We start from the raw sequence: 25,532 nt of genomic DNA, 5'->3' as shown, positions 1-25,532 counted from the left end.
GCTCCCTTTTCATGGGTAGCCAAACCGCCCTGCGAGGTATCAGTACCAACTCGCAGTGCAACAAAAAAAACCATCCCGTGAGGCATCAGTACCATCCCACGGGACCTTAAAACCAGCTCCCTTTTCCTGGGTAGCCAAACCCCCCTGCGAGGCATCAGTACCATCTCGCAGTGCAACAAAAAAACCATCCCGTGAGGCATCAGTACCATCCCACGGGACCTCAAACCCAGCTCCCTTTTCCTGGGTAGCCAAACCGCCCTGCGAGGAATCAGTACCATCTCGCAGTGCCTTCTCATTATCATTGAGTCCAAATTTCACCCTCGTCAGCGCAGAAAGAAATTCATCGGAAAAAGAAGACGTGTCTCCTTTCCCCACTATCTGTTCTATCTGTTCATATTGTATTGCAATCTTATACGCATCACCTAAACAAAAAAAAATTCTGCACTATTCTCTAACAAATACCGTTTGTAGGACGGTCTGATCCACTCCTTGAATAAATTTAGAGCAAATCTTCCAAGAACTACACCATCATCCCTGGCTTCTAAGGACACCCTAAATGACCTTCCTAATCTTTGCATCCTTCTATAGAATAGATATACCCTTTTCCTTAAATTGAGCCACGCCTACAAACTCTGCAACCATTTTGCCTACTATTTTGCCTGGGGTATATACTACAAGTAATCCACCTTTTAAACTTGACAAATTTATAATCGTGGGATCTAGATTCCCAAAAAAAAGGAGCGAAACAAACCATGGGCCAAAAATGGCGCAAAGCTTTTGAATCAGACCAATTTAACAACAACTGAAATTTTTTTATTTTACTTTGCAACAAACTCAATTTTTGTAACTTTGTAACAAATTTTGTAACAAACTTAATTATTTTTCCACTTTCTGACTTTGTGAGTGGCGTTATTACTAAAAAAATGGGTCAATTAGCGATCCTATTACTTGGGACTGTTGAGGCTGTTCTATTGGAGGATTAATTGGGGTGGTGCTCAGGGGAGTTGGAGGGTTTGTTGGGACCCATGTCTTGATCTTTTGAAGGTAATCATAAAGTTCATCTTGATCGAAATCAGGATCATTTGCGTCAAATAAAAGAGGTGGCAATATGCCATTTCCCCTCCACTGTTTTACAAAATCAAAAGCAACCTTTTTGTTATATCCAGTTTCAGCCGGATCGAGAATAGGAAAAAAAACTGACATATTGAGATTAAAATTTGAAAAGCAGTTATTCTAAAAATTTAAATATTTGTTTTAAACACCGTTCTTTAATTACGGACGCTAAATTTTGGGCAATAACTTCACTTCTAACAGCAAGGGTATAATAAAATTTACTGGGTTGTTTAATCGTGGTAAATCACTTACGAAAGATAGTCCTTTCCAGATCCAATTGTAGTTGGTTTCAATTAAATCACTAGCGTCAAATGTAGTCACAATTGAGAATTAATTTTCTATTATTGAATTCAAAATGTTAAATTTTTGTTGGAAACTGTCAAATGTAGATCACACGTCGACTGTATAAAATCAGGTAAAATAAACCACCAACCGTAGAATGGCTAAGTGAAGGTAGAAATCAACCGGAGACTCTCAGTTGTAGAAATTTTAATAAGTAGGTAGAAGCTATCGCGAGGAAATCCATATTAGGCATTGTGTAACAGCCTATTTCAAAATATTCATTTAAAAGAAAGTGTTTCTCAAGAAGGCGCTTTGAATAGAAGAAAGTTCAATAGCTCGTAACGTTTCGATGTCTTATTAATCAGTCTTTTGTAGTATTTGCAGCTCAATATCACAGTCTGGTAGCGGGCAAAATACTCTTCAATATGTTGCCAGTATCTAGCGTAAGATGTCGTAAGTACTTATAACGGTCACTCAAATGTCACTTGGAGGTTTTCCACTAGTGATATATGCTCCACTAGCTTTAACCGCTTGCCACCACTCTGTAAACCTCTATTTAAGTTCTTTCTATATGCCCTTCTATGTTGGCAGATGTAATGGTTTACGTAAATTCCAAAGATAGACGATAAACGTTGGTACATGGTCTTTATTAAATAACGTGAGAATACACATAGAGAAAACAAGGTAGCACAAGATCAACTAGCTAAGACGAAGGCGAGAGATGGACTGCCTTTAGAAATGAGCGAAGAATGTAACTTTCCTGGAACGGAAGTTCCAGCCCTGGGAACGACCCCTTTCCCACGACTAGCTTTTAGTCCCAAGAGCTCCCCCCTGGACCGCTATCGTTGACGCATAAATGCCCAACTAACTAAGAAAGGAGATACCCGGAAATGCTTCTCGAATTGATGTTAAATACTTTACAGTGGTAACGAGCGACCCGGCTCAATAGTAACCAAAACTCTAAAAAACGGAATTTTGATACCAATAGATATATCAAAAGAATCGGATTATTATACTGATTTGAAATATATAAGTTTCATTAAGTTTAGTATACCCTTAAAAAGTTACGCTCCTAAAAAAATTTGCCTGATTTTCGAAAAAAGGAGCAAACACCCCCTAAAAGTCAATTAACCTTAATCAAAATCACAACATCAGATTCAGAGTATCAGATAACCATACTGTAGAGGTTTCAAGCTCTTACCTTCAAAAATGTGTTATTTTGTATTTTTTGCCAGAAGAAAAATCATGGATGCGTGTTTATTATATTATTAATTAATTTTTTTCCCATGGGTGATTGTATCGACCCAACCGTCCTAGAATATCGCGAAAGGAATATTGCGAAGAATATTGCTAGAATATTCTAGTGCCCTTAAAGGTCACCAAAAAAATGAAGGGCAACTAGGCACCCTCCCACGCTCATTTTTTTCCCAAAGTCGCCCAATCAAAATTTTGATATAGCCATTTTGTTCAGCCTGGTCGAAAAATATAATAACAATGTCTTTGAGGATGACTTAATCCCCCACAGTCCCTGGGAGAAGGGCTGCAAGTTATGAACTTTGCCCATTGTTTACATATAGTATTGGTTATTGGGAAGTATACAGACGTTTTCAGGTGGAAATTTTGCTGGTAGTGAAGGGGAGGTGGGTCGATGGGTTACGAGGCAGGATTTTTTCATCGAGGAAGTTTTCATGAGGGAAGGAACATTGCTACGAAGGTTGGTGCCGGATTTCCCAGCATTATTCAAAAAACGATCAGATATTAAATTAAAAAACAAAAGTTTTTCAACTGAAATTAAGGAGCAACATCAAAAATTAGAACGAACAGAAATCATTACATATAGGATTGTATTCGCCCCCTAGTCAATTCCTCGCTCTTTACGCTAAAGTTTTTTTAGTACTTTCATAAGAGCTATTTATTCTAATTAATGACCTTTGTGATTAAGGGGTCATTTTTAAAGAATTGGAACAAAATTTGAATTTTACCGTAAAGACCGAGGTATTGACTAGGGGGCGAAGCCCCTAATATATGTTTTAAAAATATATGAATATAGAAGTTCGTTATGGAAGTTAATTCGTAAGTTACGCATATTTATTACTAATAAAAACATTCGTGAATAAAATTAAAGAACTTTCGAGAAAGCGATTTAACCAAAAAAAAAGTAAAATTAATATGCAAATTCCGTTTTAATTATGCATGCGCGGTGAACCAAAATCAAAACCTGCATTAATTAAGAAAAGTTCAGAAATTAAATAAAAAAATAAGTTTTTTTAACTGAAAGACAGGAGCAACATTAAAACTTTAAACGAACAAAAATTATTCCATATATGAAAGGGCTGTCCACTCCTCAATGCCTCGCTCTTTACGCTTAAGTTTCACTCTTTCTCAAAACTCTATTTTTCAAAACAATAAAAAACTTTAGCGTAAAGAGCGAGGCGTTGAGGAGCGGACATCCCCTGTCCGCATAACACCATTATAAGTACTAACACCATTATAAGTACACTAAGACACCTCGCTAGTAGTAACCTATCTAGTACTTTCAATTACACATAAAAATATACATTGAAATTGCTATTGTTGTCAATTGAATATGGAATTATACAAAACCTACCAGACAAGTTTCCGGGCAAACCAGACATGTTTCTGGGCCAAGCAGACAAGTTTCTGGGTCAACTATAAGTTTCTGGGCCTTTACATTCCATGGCACCTTTCCGGAGCATGTACCTATGGATTTACGGTCTTTACGTTCCTTCCTGTGCAATAGAAAACCGGTGCGTCTTGTTTAGCTGCCAATATATATCAATTATTTTTTTGTATATATTCAAGTTTACGATTAGGATTTTCTACAGTTTGAATAGTTCATTCATTCTACCAGTATCAATATTTTTGCAATCATTTACATAGATATGGAATATTCTAAGCAACTTCTGGTGAGTAAAATTTTCTCATTATTATAAAAATAAAAAAAAAACTTAAGCGTATAGGGTGAGATATAAGCTAGAGGACGAGCCCTTTATATACTCAATAATTTTTAGTTTAGGCTATGTCCAGGAGCCTTTTTCTTCCTTTTTCTGTGATTTTAAGTATTTCGTAATTTAGGTATATAAGCTTTCAAAAACTTTGCATAATAAAAAAATATATAATTGTCAACTTTTTTGTGTTTGATACTATGGAATTAAAGGTTCAATGTCCTCCGTTAATATTCTGAATAAGTAAGTATTGAGCTAGCTCATTAAATTGTGTCTTTTTTTTGTTTCGAATTTTTGTGGTTTAGTACCGTGATATTCGTAATTTAGATATATAATTTTTAAAAACTTTACATATATAAAAAAAATATATAATTGTCAACTGTTCCTGTTTGATACTATTGAATTGAATGCCTAATGCCCTCCATTAATATTCTGTCTCTTTTTAAAATGCTAAAAAAAAAAACTTAAGCGTATAGGGTGAGATATAGGCTAGAAGACAAACCCTTTATATACTCAATAATTTTTAATTTAGGCTATGTCCAGGAGTCTTTTTTTCTTTTTTCTTTGATTTTAAGTATTTCGTAATTTAGGTATATAAGTTTTAAAATTTTTGCATATAAAAAAAAAATCTATAATTGTCAACTTTTTGTGTTTGATACTATGGAATTGAAGGTCCAATGTCCTCCATTAATATTGTGTGTCATTTTTTTTTCAAATTTTGGAGGTTTAGTACCGTGATATTCGCAATTTTTGTATATAAGTTTTAAAAGCTTTACATATAAAAAAAAATCGTTTTACTAGTAAATTCAAATTTCAGGGGGACTTAGCCTCCCCTTCCCTCCAAACTCAAAATTTTCCAAAATTTTAATTTAAAAGCTTTTCTTTTTAAATATTTCTAAAGTTTTAAGACACAGAGTGCCACAAATACCGTAATAAACTTTAGAAGATAATTTATCTGTAAAGAGGTTTTATTATTTCATTACTAAATTTTTTCTTCTTTTTTAAGACTGCTGAGGTGGATTCATGCAATTACCCTCCCTCTGAAAAGAAACAAATATGGGATGCTATCACATCAATGCAAGCTACAATACCTTCAGTCATCAGACTTGCCAGTTACGATACAAGTTTGATGGACCAGCAAAGAGTAGTCAAGCCAAGTGTCAGCACTGAACGAAGCCTTATTCAGCCAGGCAGGAACTTCGAGAGAGAGTGGATGTTTTCCTATAATACATCAAATTCATCCGATCAATATGGGGGGACACTCCTCTTTATGCTTTACCAGTGACTTCAGGTGTACAAGCGCAGTCAGAATTTGTAAGTGTATATACTTTTTTTTCTTTCTTTTCCGTATTTTTCAAAAATAAGACAAATTTTCTCAAGTGCATAACTTTTGATCAGTAAAACTTAAATTTGTTTCTAAACTATTTTATAATAATCCTATTTCATTTTCTTTCATTAACCAAATTAGCAGTATATAAAAGAATGGTTATAACACAGAAGTAGCAAATAGCTTATCATAGATTTATAAAACTTTACCTGTAATTTCTCTTTTAAGCAAAATGTTTGCTAATGCAAAAAATCCATTATTTCTTTAAACAAACTAACTATATAAAAAAATAACTTTTATTTCACTGTTGAGCGTTAAACAAACATTATTAAACTGGGATATGTTTTTTGCACTTAGCTTTTGTGCATATCTGGTTCCAATTAAATATCCTATCAGAATTCTTGAATGTTAATCAGATAGATATGATTCTGAATGCTAAACGTTCGTCATAAAGGGGCTTTCAAATAACAGGATATTCATATTAGGTAAAATATTAACACAGGGAAAAAGTTTTTAATAATTTCTAAATATGTCATCGCAATGATGTCAAAAACATTATTAGGGAGAAACCGTTTTTGGACATTTCAAGCAATTATTTCGATGAAACAGTTAGACATTTTAAAGTATGTTTTCGAAAAGGATTTGAGGCTGAAACTCTAGGGTCGTTATAATACACAAGTTCTATTTGAAAACTGTTGTGAAGTCCGATGCCCCAACATGAAAGAGCTTCGATCCACCTACCTCAAAGGAAGCTCCCAGTTCCAAAAGGTCCTGCCCGAGACTCTAAAAAGGACCATCCAGCATTTTAATTGCACTTTAATTGTTGATATGGAAGGAGAAAAAAAAGTTCTTCTCTTACAATGATTTATTTAGTCCAGGTTAACTAAGTCCAGCACTTCAAACAATTCCGTTGCCAAATGACAGAGGAAAATTTGGGTTGTCGAGAAACTTACACCAAAACCAGCAACCAATGTATGGGATTATTGCCCGTTAACCGAAGCTAAAAAGCAAGAGTTCATAGAAAATACTGCATCGGTTGAGCGATGGTCGGATTTTATTGAGAGTTATATTCAAGGGGGACAAGCACAAGAGTTGGACCCCTATTTTGCATTTTTATTCTTAAAATTATTTGGAATAAAAACATTAGTTTTATATATCTTCATTTTCCTGACTAAATATATAAAAATTCATTTTCCTGACTAAAACAATATATATTTTTAACATGTTCAGTTGTCATTATGAAAGACATATGCCAATGTAACTTTTTTTTCTTCTTTTAATTATTCAGGTGGTGGGACAATGACTATGAAAAATTGACATAGTTTATTAACTTTATAAAAATAATGGTTATTTCACATTAAAAAGAAAACCTTTTTTCTACAGATTAATGAAATAGCGCCGCTATTGGATGATGAAACAACTGAATTTACAGGACAAATACTATCCCCGCCAATGGAGTTCAGAGACGAACCTACATTAGTTGTAGATAATATGGAATGGCAAGGGGGTTTCCTTAACGATGTTTTTTTTGGGGACATAGCTAGCCTAGACGATTTAACTTGTGATATTGACATGATTGAGGATCCGGAGTTGGCAGATAGTTTCATGCGTGAGCATTTAGGAGATGTTACTAGTGCATCTTAACCGGGTCCTCATAACGAAATTCCAAAACAGGACAATACAGGCTGGCTCGATCAATTGTCCCCAAACACCTTGGAATATGTACTAGGGGACCTCATGCCATCTCCAACCAATATTATTGAACAGACTGGGAGTGGTGGTGTTATTGACAATTCTGTGTCACCCCCCCCCCCATTCCACTTAATGATATAGCTAGTAGTAGTAGTAATACAACAACAACAACAACACCAGTACCCCCTCTTCCAGATTTTTTTCTGTCCAACTCTGTGTTGTACCATACAAATGTCTACAGCGCCGATTCCGGTGACCTCTTCAACTCTATAAAGTTAGGGGATATAATAAAAGAACCCTCGGCTTCTACAGATTTGTATACTGGTAAGATTCTAGCCCTTCTTGAACAACAGAGGAAGTTGTGGGGAGTGGGGGTCAGTTTGAATGCATCAATAGCACTAAAAATATTTGTTTTAATGAAAATGCGGGTGAGATGTATTCGAAGTACTTGCACACAGAGATGTTGGCAATTCACCAGCATTTATCAAATTATGGAGAGGTTTTCTAAATTGGGCTAATAGTATTCAAAGTAAGTGGGAAAATTATAACGAGGGGGGTAGTGGATCTGTGGTTTTATTTATTGAAAGTTTAAATGTTAATATTTGTAGGTTTAAAAAAGATTTTATTGTAAGAGATGGCCAAGGAGAGAGGGCTATAGTTTTGAAATATCATTCAGATTTAGAGGGATGAAGGGGGATACAACGAATCTGTTTCGATACGAGGCTACAGTGTTTCAAGTATGCATTTTTAATTAATTTAATTAATGGTAGGGAGGGTTCAAAGTTCCCCAAAGTAGATTTTAATTGTTTAAATGCTCAAGATCCCGTGATACTAAAAGGAATAGATATTTTTGAGCGGGCTATTGCACATTTAAAGATTGATGTCACGGTGTTAAAGTATGAAACAGAATTTGAAGAGGGCCGGCGTTCTGATAAGAAGGGGGTATTATTTCCAGTGCGAGCTCCTTCAATTGAATCAGTAGAACATTTGGTGTTGCTTTTATACACCCAACCCACAGTCCCCGATTAAAATGGCCTTTTCAATCCAATAAGCGATATTAGTAGGGTTTTGTGGGAGGGTACAAAGGGGGATGTTTTGTCTTATTACTGTTCAACATGCCTCTCGAGATTTCGGACAGATTTAAAGCTAAAGCATCACATGAAACACTGTAAACGTCATGGATACCAGGCTGTGGAGACGGTAAGCGGAGATAGAGCGATCTTACGCTTAAAAAATTTTCAAAATACGGTTCTGCAGAGCATTAAGATAGCTTTAAAGTACGAAGAAAAACTAAGAGACATTTCTGATCCGTTAAATTCAATTTGCGGTCAAATACCTGAAGCTCTATTGGTCTCTTACGCCCATGCGCACCAAGATTCCAATAATAACATGCAAGTGTAAGATGTAGTGGAGGTGTTGAGTGACGGTGAAGACTTCCTGCGCTCGACATTGGTCAGTCTAATCAAAACAGCGAACGGTGCAAATTTGTGCCTTCGTTACACAAACTATCCTATGCTCCTATCACCAGATGACATAGCGGCCATTAAAAATCGTTATATATGTTGGGGTTGCAAGGGGGAATTTGATTATGGTGTTGGGAATAGGGGGAAGAGGAAGGTGATCGACCATGATCATTTATGGCAGGATATTACATCAGGAGGGAGTAGCTTTAGAGGGGTAGCACGCCAGTTATGCAATTTAAACGTTAGACAGCAAAATTTCGTGCCGGTTTTTATACACAATTCCAATTACGACTAAAAGTTTGTTTTACTAGCGTTGACCGGCATTACCAAGGGTGGAGGTTTAGATAACGCATGAATAAATGGTTATTTTTCATATAATATCATGCTCAAATCATCGGAAAAGCTCTTGCTGCTAGAATTCATGTGGAATACAGTTGACAAGGGTAACACGTGCCTGAATAAAATCCGTTTTTTAGACTCTTTCAGCTTCTTCCCCAAATCTTTAAGTCAATTGATTCAGGTATACAAAAGTGATAATTTTGATGGCTTCCCCCTCCTTAAACAGCGCTTCCCCGATGATGAAATGTATGATTTATTAACGTGTAAGGGTATATATCCATATGATTATTACAACTCTGTTGTAAGTTGTCTTACAACAACTTATTACAACTCGAGGCTAGATGAGGTCTCATTACTGCCCATTGAAGCTTTTTACAATTCTCTTACTGAGAGTAAGTGCACCACTAGCGACTACGAATTTGCTAAGAGGGTTTGGGCAAAGGGCGGGTGTAAAAATGGGTGGGATTATTGTAAACTATACTTGACCAATGACGTACTCGTTCTTCTGGACATTGTGTGCAAAAATACGGATAAAATCTATGGGGAATTTGGGTTGGATTTAGGTTATTATTTTTCCACTCCTGATTTGGTGATGGACTTGATACTTAAAATCAGCAAAGAAGAAATAGGTCTGATCGCCGATGTGGATCAGCATCTGTTTGTAGAGAGATCAATGAGGGGTGGGTATGTTTTTCACGGGGATCGTATCATGAAAACTGATCCTAGTAGACAGCACACCGATGAAAAGTCGGACGCAGTTTTTTTGGATATGAATTCTCTTTACCCATCGGCAATGTCTCACTACTGTTTGCCATGTGGCAATTATAAATGGCTTGACAATCCCTGTGCTTCGAATTTCCCTGACATTGCCAGTGTTGAGGAGAATGGGGCACAGGGATGGTTTTTTGAAATTGACGGTGAAATACCCATGGAAATCCATGACTCGGTATAAGACTTTGTTTTTCTGTGCATAAATAGACCGGTGGGTAGGGACTCTTTGAGCCCCTATAATTTATCTCTACTAGAAGATGGGAGTATGAACTGGGTACCTTCAAAACAAAAACTAATTGCCGACCTCAACCTGAAACAGAATATCGTTGTTCATCAAGTGCTATTGAAAAGGATGGTGTCCAATGGTTTCAAGGTCACAAGGATTCATAGAGCCCACAAATTTGATCAAAAGCCTTGCATGAAAATGTTCATTGACGCCTTTGTCAATAAGCGTTCGCAAGCGAAAACAAAGGTAAAATAGAAGTATGTTAACTCATTTTAAACTCCGCTTTCGGTAAAATGTGCGAGAGCGTACGAAACAGAAGACGATGCGACAATGTAACCGATCCCAAAGATTGTGCTCGAATCATTGCGGATCCAAGCTTCACATCGTTCGCAATCATAGACTCCGACATGGTGCTCCTACACCGTAAGAAAAGAAATATTATATTAAACAACAATATTGCAGGCGGAGGTGCAATAAATGAAATATCCAAGAAACTCCTTTTGTCATTTTATTATAATGTATGCAAGGTACAGTGGCCGATTTAGGGACAAGTTCAAGTGTATTACGGGGACACTGATTCACTCCTGTTAAAAGTCAACACTGAAAATCTATTGAATGATTTGGAAAATGGCGAGTACATTAGCTCACGAATGGACTAAACTAATTGGGACGAATCCCTCTACCCAGAGCTAGTGAAACGCCAGGCCCCAAATCAACTGTTAATGCTAAAATCTGAAACGGGTAGCGATCTGATATCCAGTGGTGTGTTTCCTGGTCCGAAGGTATACTGTGTGGAAACGCACGGCAAGGATATCAAACAAGTTTGCAAGGGGGTACCTACACACTTTGTAAAAAATAATTTCGACATGAGTGTGTATAGAAACTGTTTGGAACGTAGTTTAGTGCCAAGAGCGAAAGTCATGGCGATTTGCTCTTTACAATTTAAAAACTACACAGTTAGAGTTAAGAAAAATGCCATGTCGGCCATATCGGACAAAGTATATGTACTTGTGGTTGGTGTGAAGGTACTGCCACACGGTCATTATTTATTTACCGACCATTTTGACTGTATAGAGTAAAGAAAACAACTCAGTCTAGAAAAATTAACTTATATTCATTTTAAAAAAAAGGATAAATTGGGTGGGAGGGTTTTTTGGGTAATGGATGTTTTTTTTAAATTCTTTTTTTTTTATCACACAAAATTTTCAATGTGTGTGTGTGTGTGTGTGTGTGTGCAAGGCAGATCAATTTCCGCTATTTTATGCCAGCCCTGGCCCGGGCCCGCCGCAGCAAGCCCCCGCTTCCCGGCGCTTCCCGGACCACCCCTCACCGCCACCGTGACCACCCCCGGGGGGAGGGGGGACCCAAAAATTTAAAATGCTGTAAATAAAAGTGTTTGATATTATTTCAAGTGCTTTATTCTAATAAATGTTGTATTTTTCTATAAATAAATAATAAAAAAAGTGATATTTTTTCAAGTGCCTATGTAAATGTTGTATTTTTTTTATTATAAATAAATTTTAAAAAAAGTGTATTTATTTAAGTGTTTTTTCTATGTGCCTATGTAAATATTGTATTTTTTATCGAAAATAAATTAAAAAGTGAATTTCATCATGTTTAACGTGCTGTCAATTTAATATTTTTTAAAAAGTATTCTTAGTTTTTTATGTATATAATAAAAGAAAATATGATTACTTATTCGTATTCATCTTATTATCCTTCTTCTTATTATTATTCTTGAACGGATTAGTAATAGGGAAATTATTTAGTTATTAGATAGCCATAGTCTACAGTTAGTTGTCTAGTTTAACTCTTAAAGGGAACACGTATCAATTTAAAACACTATTCAGATCGTTTTTGTGTGGTCCATCAATGTCAGGCAAAACAACACTCTTAACTAAAATAATTAAAAATTGCGATATAATGTTTGTGGAAAAGCCGAAAAAAATCTACTATTGTTACAGTATTTGGCAGGAGTCATACGATAAAATAAAAGCAATTGCTGCCACCACGGGTTTGGTGAAGATACAATTCATACAGGGACTTGACGTTTTTAACATTATTGAAGAAAACTCTTGGCTGATCATTGACGATCTGGCTGAATCTATTGAACAATGGTCCCAGGAAATGCTGCAATATTTCACTGTTCGCTCTCATCATGAACAGATTTCCATTACTCTGGTTCTACACAATCTCTTTCATCAGAGCAAATGTATGCGAACACTTGCATTGAACTGCACCTACTATATCATCTACAGAGTTGTTCGTGATTCTAGCTCGCTAATAACCCTTAATAAACGAATTTATCCAGGTGCCCCTAAATTTCTGCTCTCAGAATACAATCCGGCAACTAATAAACCCTACGGTTATATCCTATTGGATCTTAATCAAAATACACCCGAGGATCTGCGTTTAGTCACAGATATTTTTGAAAATGAAATTACAGAATATCTCCTCGTGAACGCTAGAAAGACCTATCTGTAGCTATCATGAACCTGATGAAACTACTTTAAAATAGGCATCTGTTTTAAGTTCTAAGAACTTCAAACTCTCCCCTTAGGAAAGCAATACTCAAACTTGGTATTGACAATGTTTTCATTAACCCAATATCTTAACTTTGTTTAAGTTTAACTGAGGGCAATGTTCAAATGCCAGAAGTAGTTAGGCTACCGGCAAAGCAACATCGTTCCATCGTACGTACAATTGCCTTTAAAAAAAAAGGAAAGAATTTTAAAAAGAAACGACTTCTTCAGGCTGGCGGTAGCTTTTTCACACTTTTACTACCGATAATCTCAGGATTTTTAAACAGTTTTCTGCAGTGAGAATGGCAAAAACATATAAATTGACTCCAATTGAACTATCTCTCTCATCCGTCGAAAACTTTAAGGACAGCCTAGGTAAATTTATGGACAACGAGACTATTAGGTATGATAAAAAACTGCTTTTACTTAAACATACACTTTACCGAGTGAACACACCTAGTTCATATCGGTTGAAAGCCACTGCTGCTGGTATTGACCACAAAAAAGAATCATCTTCTCAGGATTCTGCTGCTGCTGCTGGGGAACAATTAAAGAAGAAGTAATTGGATTCACTTGTTTTGAAAATTGGAAATCTAATGCCCCACTCATATCGTGAACAAAGTAAACGACTCATAACCTATCTCTTGGAAAGTGGTCAAGATCATATTCAAATTGAGAGCAATGGGGAAGGGGTTATAATTCAGGGCAAAAGATATAATCTACTTGATTCAATCTATGACATGGTTACAAATCGTAAAGGACTATTATCATTTGACACTCATCTATACAACTTTCTAAATACATTAAACTTCCCGAAAAGTCTTATTGGCAATAGAAAAATTCTAAAAAAATTAAATGAACATGCATCATCATCATCATCATCACCAACAACAACATTGACACCATTAAAATATGAAATTGAAGAAGAAGAAGATTTTAAATAAATTTTGGAAAACACTAACACACCACTGATAGCTAGACAAAAGCGAAGACGTATCAAGTCAACGTCACCATTACCACCACCACCACCACCAACAGCCAGTATACAAAAGGGTAGCGGACGTTACACAACGTGTTTACGTTCAAAATGGTTGAAGTTCTGAAAGGTGTTTATGAAAATATTGGTGAGGCGGGGAGTTTAAGTTCCCCCATCACTCTTTTCAAAGTCACTGGTGTTCACACCAAAATTGTACAAGACTATCTACAAAATTAAAGAAGTTATACTCTGCATTGAAATCCGATACTGTTTGCCAATTAATATCAAAAATTAAAAACCTTTTACCCAGTACATCGAGTGTAAGCAGTTCTCTTGACTCTAAATGAGATTCAACGACGTCAAAATACACCACAAAGTTACATTCGACTTGTAATCAGTTTTTATAGTCGTTATGCATATAAGAGTCAATTACGATCAAAGAGAAGTGTTGAATCTGCTAAGGTCACTGAAAGCATTCTTGAACAGGATTAATATAAAAAAACTCAAACGGATCGTGGTAGTGAATTTGTTAATCCTCATGTTGCAAAAGTACTAGAGAAATATAGTACACTACTCTATCATAGTCATAGTCCTATAAAGGCTGCATTGGCCGAACGATTGATAAGAACTATTCGAATTTTAATTTCAAGATATTGCATATTGAAAAATACATCGTCTTTTATTCATGATTTAGATAAAATCATGTTGATTTATAATCAACGATCTTATCGATCATTGTCCAATTCTACATCAACGGAAGTTCATCATTCTGATCAGGATACAATTGACACCTTTCTTAAGCAATATTCCCATTAATCGATTGTCAACAAGAAGAGAAATAAATTTATTGTTGGTGATACTTTTCGAATTAATAGAACAACTAATATTTTTGAAAAGTGGAATTGCTTGAGGCCTACAAAAATTTTTAAGGTGGCAAAAACTCTATACACGAAATCCATAACTTATCGTTTGCGCGATACCAAAGATGAAGAGATTCTCGGTGGCTTTTATGACTATGAACTACAAAAAGTTAAAAATAATAGTGAAATCTATCAAATTGAAAACATATTAAAGACACGTACTCGCAGGGGTAAGAAACAGTTACTAGTTCGGTGGCTAGGATGCAACTATGATTTTGATTCATGGATAGGTGTTGAAGATATTGACAATGCTCAATGATTACTATTTAACTTTTATGTCCAACGATTTTGATCCTCGCAACAATATCTTGACTACAACAAGTGATTTTTTGACAAAACTCTCTGCCGCCGTCATATTTGACGGCGCGTATGAAGTAGGTCTTGTCGACTGTATTCTCAAAAATACCTATGACATTCTGAGAAGGGATCGTGTGTATGATATAAAAGTTATACCATTCGATTGGACTATGAATGCGTTGGGCTGTGTCGACTATGAATGGGTTGAAACACTTAAAGCTAGTGACTATCCACATGCCAAATTGAAATATATTGAATATGATAATATGGGAGATTTGTGTTATACAATCAATAGAAAAATCTCATATCGTAGGAGTGGTACATTCCATTTTAATTATTACTTGAAACATGATAGGATTTACATTATCTCCCCTGTTGATACTGAAATACATATTCTTAATAATAATCTAAGAGACGTTCTTGGTTTTAAACAGAATATGATAAATGGGAAAATTGCGGGTACCGTTTACGGGATGGATCAAGTTGATGTTTGCTGATTATCCATCAGGCTTTGCCTCGAAGTCTTGCATATTTCTTTATGCATCCTTTCCTGAAAGACTGAGGGTAGGTAATTCAAATATCCCCCTTCTACTTATTGTTCATCGAAAAACATCTCATGAGCTTGTTAATCATTACAATATAAGGCATTTTCAGTATGTTCCTGTAAACACTTTGTATTTGGAGCTCTGCCAGTTAACACTAAGAAGTGAATTAGGGTGATACTCTAGCAATAACAAAAGGCTTAGCAGTGATTACATGTCATTTTTGACCCATTGTCAACGACAGTACAATCACATAAAATCAAAAATAGAAGAATTACATTTGTTTGCCCTGATATTGATTGTTTTGTTTGTGCTTTTTGTCCACGTCAAATAGGCAATGAATCGGACTACTACAAGTGGCGTTCTACAATTTCTGGTTATGGTCTTGGTAGCTGGTTTGCTAGGCTATTCTGTTCTGCAATACCCCTTGCCAGAAAGTATCTTATAACTACTGCATAGAATTTCGCTATCTCCGAATGACGGAACTGGGGTTCAGGCAAGAGTTTTCAGGAGTTTGTAAAGGAAAATGTTAGCCTTTCTGCAAAGATCATTGGAGTTATTCGAAAATCTTAGCATGATGGGGAGTGGCTGAAGAGAACGTAATCGCAATGCTGACACATTACTCCTCACAAATGTAGGAATCGATAGACATCGACAATGACTCTAGTAAATAAGACATCGAGGGCCAATTAGCAGAAGAAGAAAAAGAAAAAGATTGTTAGATCAAAGAAGGATTTCTTCTCTTAAGATGACTTATCTCCCCCACAAGGAATCATATCCATCAATCAGTTCCTCATTGAATCTATTCAATGCTGAAAATGTTGATTTCAGTGACAAGTATGGCTACTATGAACAATTTCATCTCCAACAACCCCTCTTGGAAAATATACACTTTCAAATATTTTCCAATGAAGACTATGTCATTGATTTGTCGTCAACATTTATTGATTTAAATGTTGTGGTGAAGAAAAGGTCAGATAATACAACTCCAAATGCCGGCGAGGGTCTCTCCTATGAAAACTGTATTCTACACAACCTATTCAAACAACTGAATGTATTTATTAATGGAACATTGGTGAGCACTAGCAATAATTTATCAAACTATGCAAGTTACATACAATTTATGATGATGACGCCAAAGGCATACAAGGAGTTGAGAGGACAATCATTGGGCTATGAATATCGATCAGGTGTTGATACTGACGGTGAGTTGACTACTGCAGTGACCCAGGAGTATCATCTAGTTGGAATATTAAATCATGAGATATTCAATATATCCCAATGGCTACCCCCCAATGTCAAGATTGACATAAAGCTAACGCTGGCCCTATTGAATTTTATTTTGAGAAAAATACTTCCTGCAGCAGCTGATGCAAATCTCAGTATCAATTCGACAATTCTCCACGTACGAAGACAACAGGTTGTGAGCCCGTTTGTATTGGCATTGGAAAACCCAAGAGTCCATGGCAACAACATTCAACTTCTCGTTCCCCATATGATCAATAATCAGTTTAACATAGCCACAGTCTCACGTAACTATATCGATTCATAATTTATCAATAGAGAAATCCCATCAAAATTGGCCTTGGCTTCTATAAAGAGTAGTAATGCCGTGAGATTCTACACTGAATTGCCCCATTATTTTAATTCTCTCGTTCTATCTAGCCTTGTGTGCAAAGTGAATTGTATTCCACTGTACACTCTATCATTTGACAAAAAATCCTATAGAACTCTGTACGAGTTGACCATGCAATCCCTAGATCATGACTCTCAACTTTTTGAAAATGGAATAACTGACTAAATGTGTTCAAAAAATCATGGGGTTATTGTTTTGGACTTGTCAGGGACTCAGGATATGAGCATAGTACGAACAGGGAATGTACGTTTAGAGTGTACATTTGCCAATGCTTTGGACTGAGATTATCACGCTAATATCACTGAGTCAATTTGAAACCTATTGGGAAATCACACCCGACGGCAGTATTCTACTAGACCTAGCACCATGAACACAAAACGAATCATCAACGTATTTAGTATGGATTCATACATGTCCAAGTACAAGTCATATTGCATACCATCAGACTTCATTGAAAAAATTTCAAGTGTTAATAATACCCAAATCATTGTTAATAGCAGTTCATCGACTCTGAAGACCGGGCATTGGCTATGCAACTTTCAAAAAGCAAAGAATATTGAATTTTTTGATCCTCTTGGCCTATCATATGAATTCTACGCTCCATACATCAGCAACTTTATTGAAATCAGGGGGGAAACCATTATTCAAAATCAACGAAGAGTACCGGATTTAACGACTCAGACACGTGGCTTTCATGCACTACCCTTTTTCATATTCAGATCTCTTGGCTATACCTATAAGCAGTTTCTCAACATCTACCTTGACTTACCACGATTGAACGATTTTCTAGTAGAAAATATACTTACAAGCGTATTTAATATTGATTTTAGTGCCCTAAGAATAAAATGTTCTAAAGATGTATGTGAAATTGTTTATTAATAAACAAAAATTTATATACATGATAAAATTACTTTTCTACTCTTTAGATTTCATCCACTACTAGGTATTTGTCGACAACGACTAGTGCAGATAGATTATCTGAATTCACAGTGTACTGATCCTGATGTACTGCAATGTCAGGGTCACATTTTCTACAGTAGAGTGTGACTTCACTCTTGTCATATCTCTTTGTATAGTCAATGATACTATTCTCATTCATTCAATAGAATTCACATGTTTCAATTTGCTTATTTGAACCAATTTCACAAACAGTGTCATCAAGTGTCGATTCACATTCCGTCACAGGCAAATAAATATCAGTGGACTAATAATCATAACAAAAATTTTATTCACAACGATTACTTAGAAACCATATTATTTTGATGTTCAAGAATTTGAATTGTTGACCCGGTTCCTCCTCCCAGAACAATCTAAAACCACGACGATACCAATCTCTTAGCAATAAACTAAAATCACGGTTAGGATTCTTTCCAATCATACGGGGATATGTATTCTCCCACTGATTACATTTATCATAATGACATTTGGAGCATAGGTGGCCTCTAGGATGAGAGTCACACACCTCTTCAAGACAGGAATTACAACCTTTAATTTGTACAGCATATCCTCTATGCAATTTATACGGATTGCATAATCTACACTTTTCATCATACTCATCAATCATTGTGCAATTCTCACATAATGAACAGCTGCCCTGTGTGTACATACATAACGGACATGTATGGAACATTTCGTCATGTGTTGACACTCTCACTACCACAATGAAACTGAGCTAGTAACATAAAAAAATGTCAGATATAGAGAGAGAGGAGTACATCGTCCTTGATCATTACCTTTTTCATGAGAAAAAAAGTCCTAAATTTTAAAACTAATATTTAAGAACATATCCATAATACCATTTTGCCGTGTCGTGATCAATATATAAATAAATTTTATAAATGCATTTGGACCACGACGTAGAAGCTTCATACAATAGTCTAATGATGGAGAATTAGTTTTCATTATATCGACAAGCATACCCCGAAAAAATATCTTCCTTTGAATAGATAGCTCTAGAAAATTGACATCTAGAATCAAAGTTTTTCCATAAGAACTAGATTCCTCATGATTCACTCTTTCTTGAATCTATCCATTTTTTTAGAGTCCTAACTCTCTCACAACTAACTTCAGACTAACCAGAATTTTTTCTACTCTAAAAAATATACGCTAGTCTACTATAGAAAGAAAAATAGTTTTGATTTAGAAACAGTTGTATTGAACATGATTACAAAAATAATATTCACTGATGCATTTTGTTCTCATCAATATATTTCGTTAGGACATCTAATGCTGACAGAAGTTTATTTATATGGAGAATATTCACTTTTCCAGCAAAACATAGCTGCTCCTCCTGCTTAAATTTGCTTAATGATATCACATATCTAGCATACATAGTGTCCCATTCAAGACATAGTCTACAGCCAGTGGTTTTTTTCACAGCCAGAGTGTGTACTGTTATATCATTTGTACTGTTATCAGCTAAATGATTTATCTACAACAAAGCAAAGGCACTGCTAATTTTTCTCTATTAGTATCTTTTCAAAAAAATTAGTCTCGGTGAATTAAAGTTTGTTTCGAATATGAACTGTGAAGAAAACTATTCCTTTTATTCAAATCCCAATCATCAATCAAGTTATCGTATATTGAACAACCTCTGATTGGCTCATAAAAAATGCCTACCTCAAACGTTACATTCACTATGCAATTCTTAAAAAAAACAAAAACCTTGCCAACTTTTAGAATGTTCACGTGTAAATACACTGTCAAATGCATGCGTTCTTCTAGTGTAATTCCAATGTATATTTCCATGCGTAATTGAAAACAACAGCAATTCTATTGTATATTTTCATGTGTAATTGAAAGTACTAGATAGGTTACTACTCTCGCTCTCATCATCCCATCCCTCCAAAAATATTTTATTTAGAGATTTCATGCTAAAAAATTATCCAATCACTAATTACCCCTTTTTCGCAAATGTCAATCAAACAATTCAAAAACCCATGCCAGCTTTTTAAAATGTCTACGCGTATGGTTGTTATCATGCCAGCTTTAAAAAAAAAAATGTGCACATGAAGCTGAAGTGTAATTCCAATGTGTAATTGACAACAATAATGCAATCTTTACCAGCTTTTTAGAATGTTCACGTGTAAGTGTAGTGTCAAAGGCCTGGGTTTTCCTCGCGCAATTCATGTACCGTTCATATTGCATACACTATTGTCTTATCCCGTTTCTTGTATCCTTTCATGTACCCCTGAAAACTTTATATAGCTTACTACTTATTGAGCCGTGTCACTCCTTACTTACAATCTGTTACCACGAACTGTTTGATTGAATTATTAAAACTAAAAAAAAATCACCCTGTCTGCTTCGCTACTTTTATTGTGACTCGATAATATTCAGAATGTGAAGTTTCAATATATTTTTGGTTAACTTTGTTAATCTGAGTTGGTAATAAGGATGCATGTCTGGCTTTTAGAAGCCGGATAAGAAACCAAAGGGGGGTGACGGCAGTCCAAGACACATTCTAATTATATAATTTCTTAAACCACATTGGCCTGACATCACATAAAGAAAGAAAAACGAGCAAAAATGGGGTTTTTATAGGCCAAATGAAGATACTGAAAAAAAAGCGAATATTTTGAGAGGACAAACGCCTCTCTTCTTCAGGGCGAAACGAAACGATATATCAATAAAAGCCAAAAATTAAAAGAATTAAAACCAAAGACCTAACAACCATAAAAGCGAGTTTTTCGCCAATATCCGCGATTTGCACAAAATCCAAAAAAAATATGAACTGCCATCGACGGATACTAGCGAACAACTGACAAAGGAAAGGAAACAATTCATTCACTCGAAAAACAAAACGAACCAGCAATTCAATAAGTTGGAAAACTATATCATTTGATTTGGGATTTTAATTAAGGCATTTCTTGGAGACACCCTTTGAGACCTAAGGGGTTGTTCACGTGTTTGATTAGATGACTGGGAAGGTGGTTCAAGGTTTTTTTCAGGGATTACTAAAGTATCGGCTTCTCTTTTTAGAAAACCGAAATACGACTCGTTTATTCTTAAATCACCTGAATCTCTGTTTAAAGCTAGACCTAAATGTTGGTATTTATAAATTTCAACAGCTTCTTTGTAGTGCTGGACAATACGTTTATCATGAGAAATAAGAATAGCTTGATTAAACAAAATAGTATGGTCTGGTTTTTCAAAAATGTGCTCTGCAAGGGCAGAGTCAAAATTTTCTGTTTTTTTCCGCTTTTTAAGTGTATTATTAATTGAACTAGAGTGCTGAGTTAATCTATCTTTTAGTCGCTGATCAGTTCTTCCGATATACCAAAGACCACACGAACAAGGAATTCTGTAGACACCGGAGTTTTCACCTATCGGGATAAGGTCTTTACCTTGATAAATTTGGGACCTGATAGTTTTTCTGGGTCTATAATAAGTGTAAATGTTATTTTTCCTTAGATTTTTTGAAATGTGGTCTGAAACGCCTTTAACGTATTGGAGACCAAGATAATCTGAATTTTCGCTTTAATTTGTGTTTAATGTTTAACTATCTGATAATATTTTAATGCGTTTTGTACAGAATTTATTCAACTAATTGGATAACCATTCCCAAATAAAATATCTCTAAGGTGGTTGAGCTCTATATCCAAGAAACGTGTTGAACAAACTTTCAATGCTCTATCAACTAGAGAAGTGACAACTGCTCTTTTAACAGCAGGAGAATGATTGGAGGAATAAATTAAGTAACGGTCATTATGTGTGGGTTTTCTATAGACACTAAACTCGAAACATGAGTAATTTCGGTGCACAAGAACATCTAAGAAAGGAAGACGCCTCTCTATCTCTGATTCCTGAGTAAATTTCAGCTTTAGATCCAAGGAGTTGAGCAAGTGAAGAAAAGAACCCAGAGACTCGTCACCATGCTCCCATAAATAAAAAATGTCATCTTTAAAACGAACCCAAAATTCAGGTTTACAAGAACTTTGCAAAATAGCCCTTTCTTCAAGGTCTTCCATGAAAATATCAGCCTGTATTGGAGAAAGGGGGGAACCCATGGAGAGCCCATATTTCTGTCTATAAAAAATGCCTCTATAATGGAAGTAAAAAGAAGTTCTGTTACAAAGGGCTGTAAGCGAAAGAAGCGTCTGATTCGAAAGAGTAGAATTTTCTGATATACATGGGTTAGAATTAAGTTTCTGTTCCAAAAACAGTTCGGCCTTTTGAGGATCACAATTGGTATACATTGAATCTGCATCAAAACTGCCAATTCTTGTATTTGGTTTAACCGAAACTTGCTTTACCTTGGAAACAAAATCAGCAGAATTTTTAATATAGGATTTCTGAGCCTGAATTAGTGGGCGAAATATCACTGATAAGAATTTCCTTATTATTGTTGTAGGAGAATTAAAAGAAGAAATAATGGGTAGAAGTGCATTACACGGCTGAATTTTAGAAAGACCATAAAAGCGAAGGGACGTGCATCCGCAGGGGTAAAACCTTTCGAACAGCTGATATGTATTTTTACCTTTTTTTTTTGGATAAGAAAGCTCTTTTCGGACATCCCGTACATAATTTACTGTGGGATTGGTAGGTAATTGTTCGTATATGTTAGGGTCAATTAAAATTTTTCTGACTTTTTTGTCGTAATCATCTGAATCTAATACAACAACAGTATTGCCTTTATCGGCTTTCGTAATAATCCTGGAATGATCTTTATGTAGTGCGTGTAAGACCAAGTGTTCATTTTTACTAAAATTTTTTAAATTTCGATTATTAACAGAAGGCGAATCCAACAAAGTTTCAACAAATTGTGCTCTAACCTCAGCAATCTCTCCAATATCCGCACGAGAGTCATGAAAAGCCCCCTATGTGTTTGCGATAATTTCACTATAAGGTATTTTCGAAGGGGTTATCGAAAATTTCAATCCTTTCGACAGAACCTGATTTTGCTCTGTTGTAAGGGGCGTTGAGCTGAAATTTATCACAGCAGAACCAGGATACGCATTTGGGACAAAAGGTGGTTTATTAGAGAGTTTTCCAACTTCAAACGGTGTAATTTCTCAGATATTCTTTGTCGACAAAACCTAAGATCTTGCTGAAAAGAATTTTCAGCAATAGCCTCAATTTGAAGAAAATCAGCATAAGAAAGCGTACATAATATTTCTCGCTCTAGCCTGAAAATATCCTGATTTAACCGGTAGCGCTTGCTTTTGCAGTCGCTAATAACAGGATTTAAAATACCAAACCCTATACGTTCTGTAAATTGCCGTTCGTTACGTGTGTTTAAGTGAAGTGAATTTTAAATGATTCTAACACATATGAACAATTAGCTTTCGAGAGGAGTTTGTCCTCTCGAAATAGTCGCTTTGTTTTTTCAGTATCTTCATTTGGCCTATAAAAACCCCATTTTTGCTCGTTTTTCTTTCTTTATCTAATTATATTAATAATAATATTTTGAAAACCCATCGTATACAATAAATGTACAATGAGAGAGTAGCCTATATAGAATAATACGACGAGGAAACAAAAAGAAAACATACTCAAAAATAACAACAAAAACTACAGCTTCTTCAAAAATAACAGCAAAAAACAACAACTTCTGGAAGGAAAAAAAGGAAACGAGAGACAAAAAATGGGAAACAAGTGGAATAATTAAACAATCAAACTTGCCCACTCGTGCTTTAAAATTACTATTTTTATTTTTTGCCGGCTGATAAGTTTCTCAGCAGCTAGATTTGGGTCGGCTAGGTTATAGCGTCGAATCACAAAACTATTTTTTGTCCATGGTGGCAATTTTAGTAGGTAGGCTACTTGGCAAAACGGAAAAACAAAGAGCTGATTTTAGACTTTTCACGGTTTGCACAGAGTTTCCAGAAAGGGGTCACATATAATATATGTGGCAGAGCGTATTGTAGTCTAAGACTCCAAAGAGGTAAATGACCAAATATATAACAAACAGGATTTTTTTTAGGAGGGGGGGGGTCAAGAGAACTTTATTTCTAGCCCAAAAGTGGCAAGATTAGAAACATTATAGCCCAAAAACCCGTCCCGTGGGTTTTTAGTGACTTGTTCCGCGAAGTTGAAAATTTAATAGCCCAATTGGCGGGAAATAGCCCAACCTGGCAACACTGTATACATATGGTATTTTATTTACATTGTTAATTCACCTTGATTAGTTTTTAGTCTCATAGACAGTAGTGTATAATGGCAAAGCTTTTGGGAAGATTGGAGACAAAAAATTAACCCTAATCCTACTGTCCTTTCCCCTAGTCAAAATTTCAGGTTCACTGGGCCCTCCAAAATAATATATGAAAATTTCAGATGGATCCCAGGAGTCGTTCCTACGATATTCTTGATGCACTATTATGACAAATGGAAAAAACATAGCGTCTTCGGAGTTACCTTTCGATTTACCTCTCATGGAGGCTCATAGAACAGAAATGCTTAAATTGCTAGAGCTAAGGACACTGAGTACTAAACTGAAGTATGTCTAAAGCCTGTATTTTTTAGGACGTCCTTAATTACTATAAAAAATCTGTCTGTTCTATACAATTTTTAGAAGCCCCACCCCCTAATAAAAAGCATGCTTCAGAGATTTGACCTAATTTTAGTCGAAATCCCGTCCTAATGGCGATACGAGACCAGAAAACTACCGAACTTCACTTGAGGATACTCTCGATTTAGTCTTTGCAACATATAATTTTTAAGTAAAGTTTCACTGTTTTCGTATTATTTTTTTCTCCTTTAAGCAAAGTATTTTCGTTGTTTTCTGGACCAGGTAAGCTAGGCCGCATCCAGAAGGGGTTGTTACCGGGATTTAACGCCTTATATCCCTTAAATATATCTCCGACTCGTAAAATGTTGTAGCAATACAGGTAAAAATACCATTTCTCCTGAAAAATAATTCTCCGATTCGTAAATTGCTCTTAAAATGAAGGTGAAAAAAAAAAACTTTAAACCTTCGAATCAAAAATTCTTTTGGTAAGTCTCCCCGCCCTCCCCCTCCCCCCAAAAATGTGGCAAACCCCTATTCACGCAAAACAAAAAGCATAGGAATTTATCTTAATAAAAAGAACAGAAACTTACTATTTTCCAATGTTGAAATCATTAGAAATTGTATCACACAGTCTACATAGAAAATATGTAGCACAATCAGAAAGTATTTTTCACTTTACAACACCTTGAAGAAAATAGTTGACTTTGTTTTGTTAAAGATATGCACTATATGTTCAAATAATTTTGCACTAAATTATTTGCTGATGCAGGTGCCAAATTGCTATTAGTTTTAAGAAGCTCGAGATTTGACCCAAATATTCTGAAATAGTGATTTCCTCAACGCACGGGTTGAGAAGCTCACAGGTTAAGAAGCTAACGAGAAAATAATCATAGTAATTTATTACTAATCCGCATTTTAAACTATTTGCCACCGTTTAAGGAAACCTTTATTTTTTGCATGATGAGTTACTGGCTTTTGTATGGTGTAGCTTACGTAGAAGCAGTGACTGA

General features: G+C 35.5%; 1 protein-coding gene across 2 annotated transcripts in view; it reads right to left on the bottom strand.

Annotated features, from left to right (window-relative positions):
• LOC148950161 (uncharacterized) overlaps positions 1-25,268 on the bottom strand; it is a 93,503-nt gene extending 68,235 nt beyond the window's left edge. The window contains exon 1 of one of the 2 annotated variants that reach the window (XM_089091482.1): positions 25,113-25,268. The gene's annotated coding sequence lies outside the window, so the exon portion shown is untranslated. The remainder of the gene's footprint in view (positions 1-25,112) is intronic. The other variant, XM_089091481.1, reaches the window with a different exon arrangement.
• Positions 25,269-25,532: the final 264 nt, after the last annotated feature.

The sequence above is a fragment of the Artemia sp. Qi Xiang Cuo genome, chromosome 7, assembly GCF_049724085.1.
Source record: "Artemia sp. Qi Xiang Cuo chromosome 7, ASM4972408v1, whole genome shotgun sequence".
Taxonomy (NCBI): domain Eukaryota; kingdom Metazoa; phylum Arthropoda; class Branchiopoda; order Anostraca; family Artemiidae; genus Artemia; species Artemia sp. Qi Xiang Cuo.
This window is presented reverse-complemented; position numbering and strand designations above follow the sequence as displayed.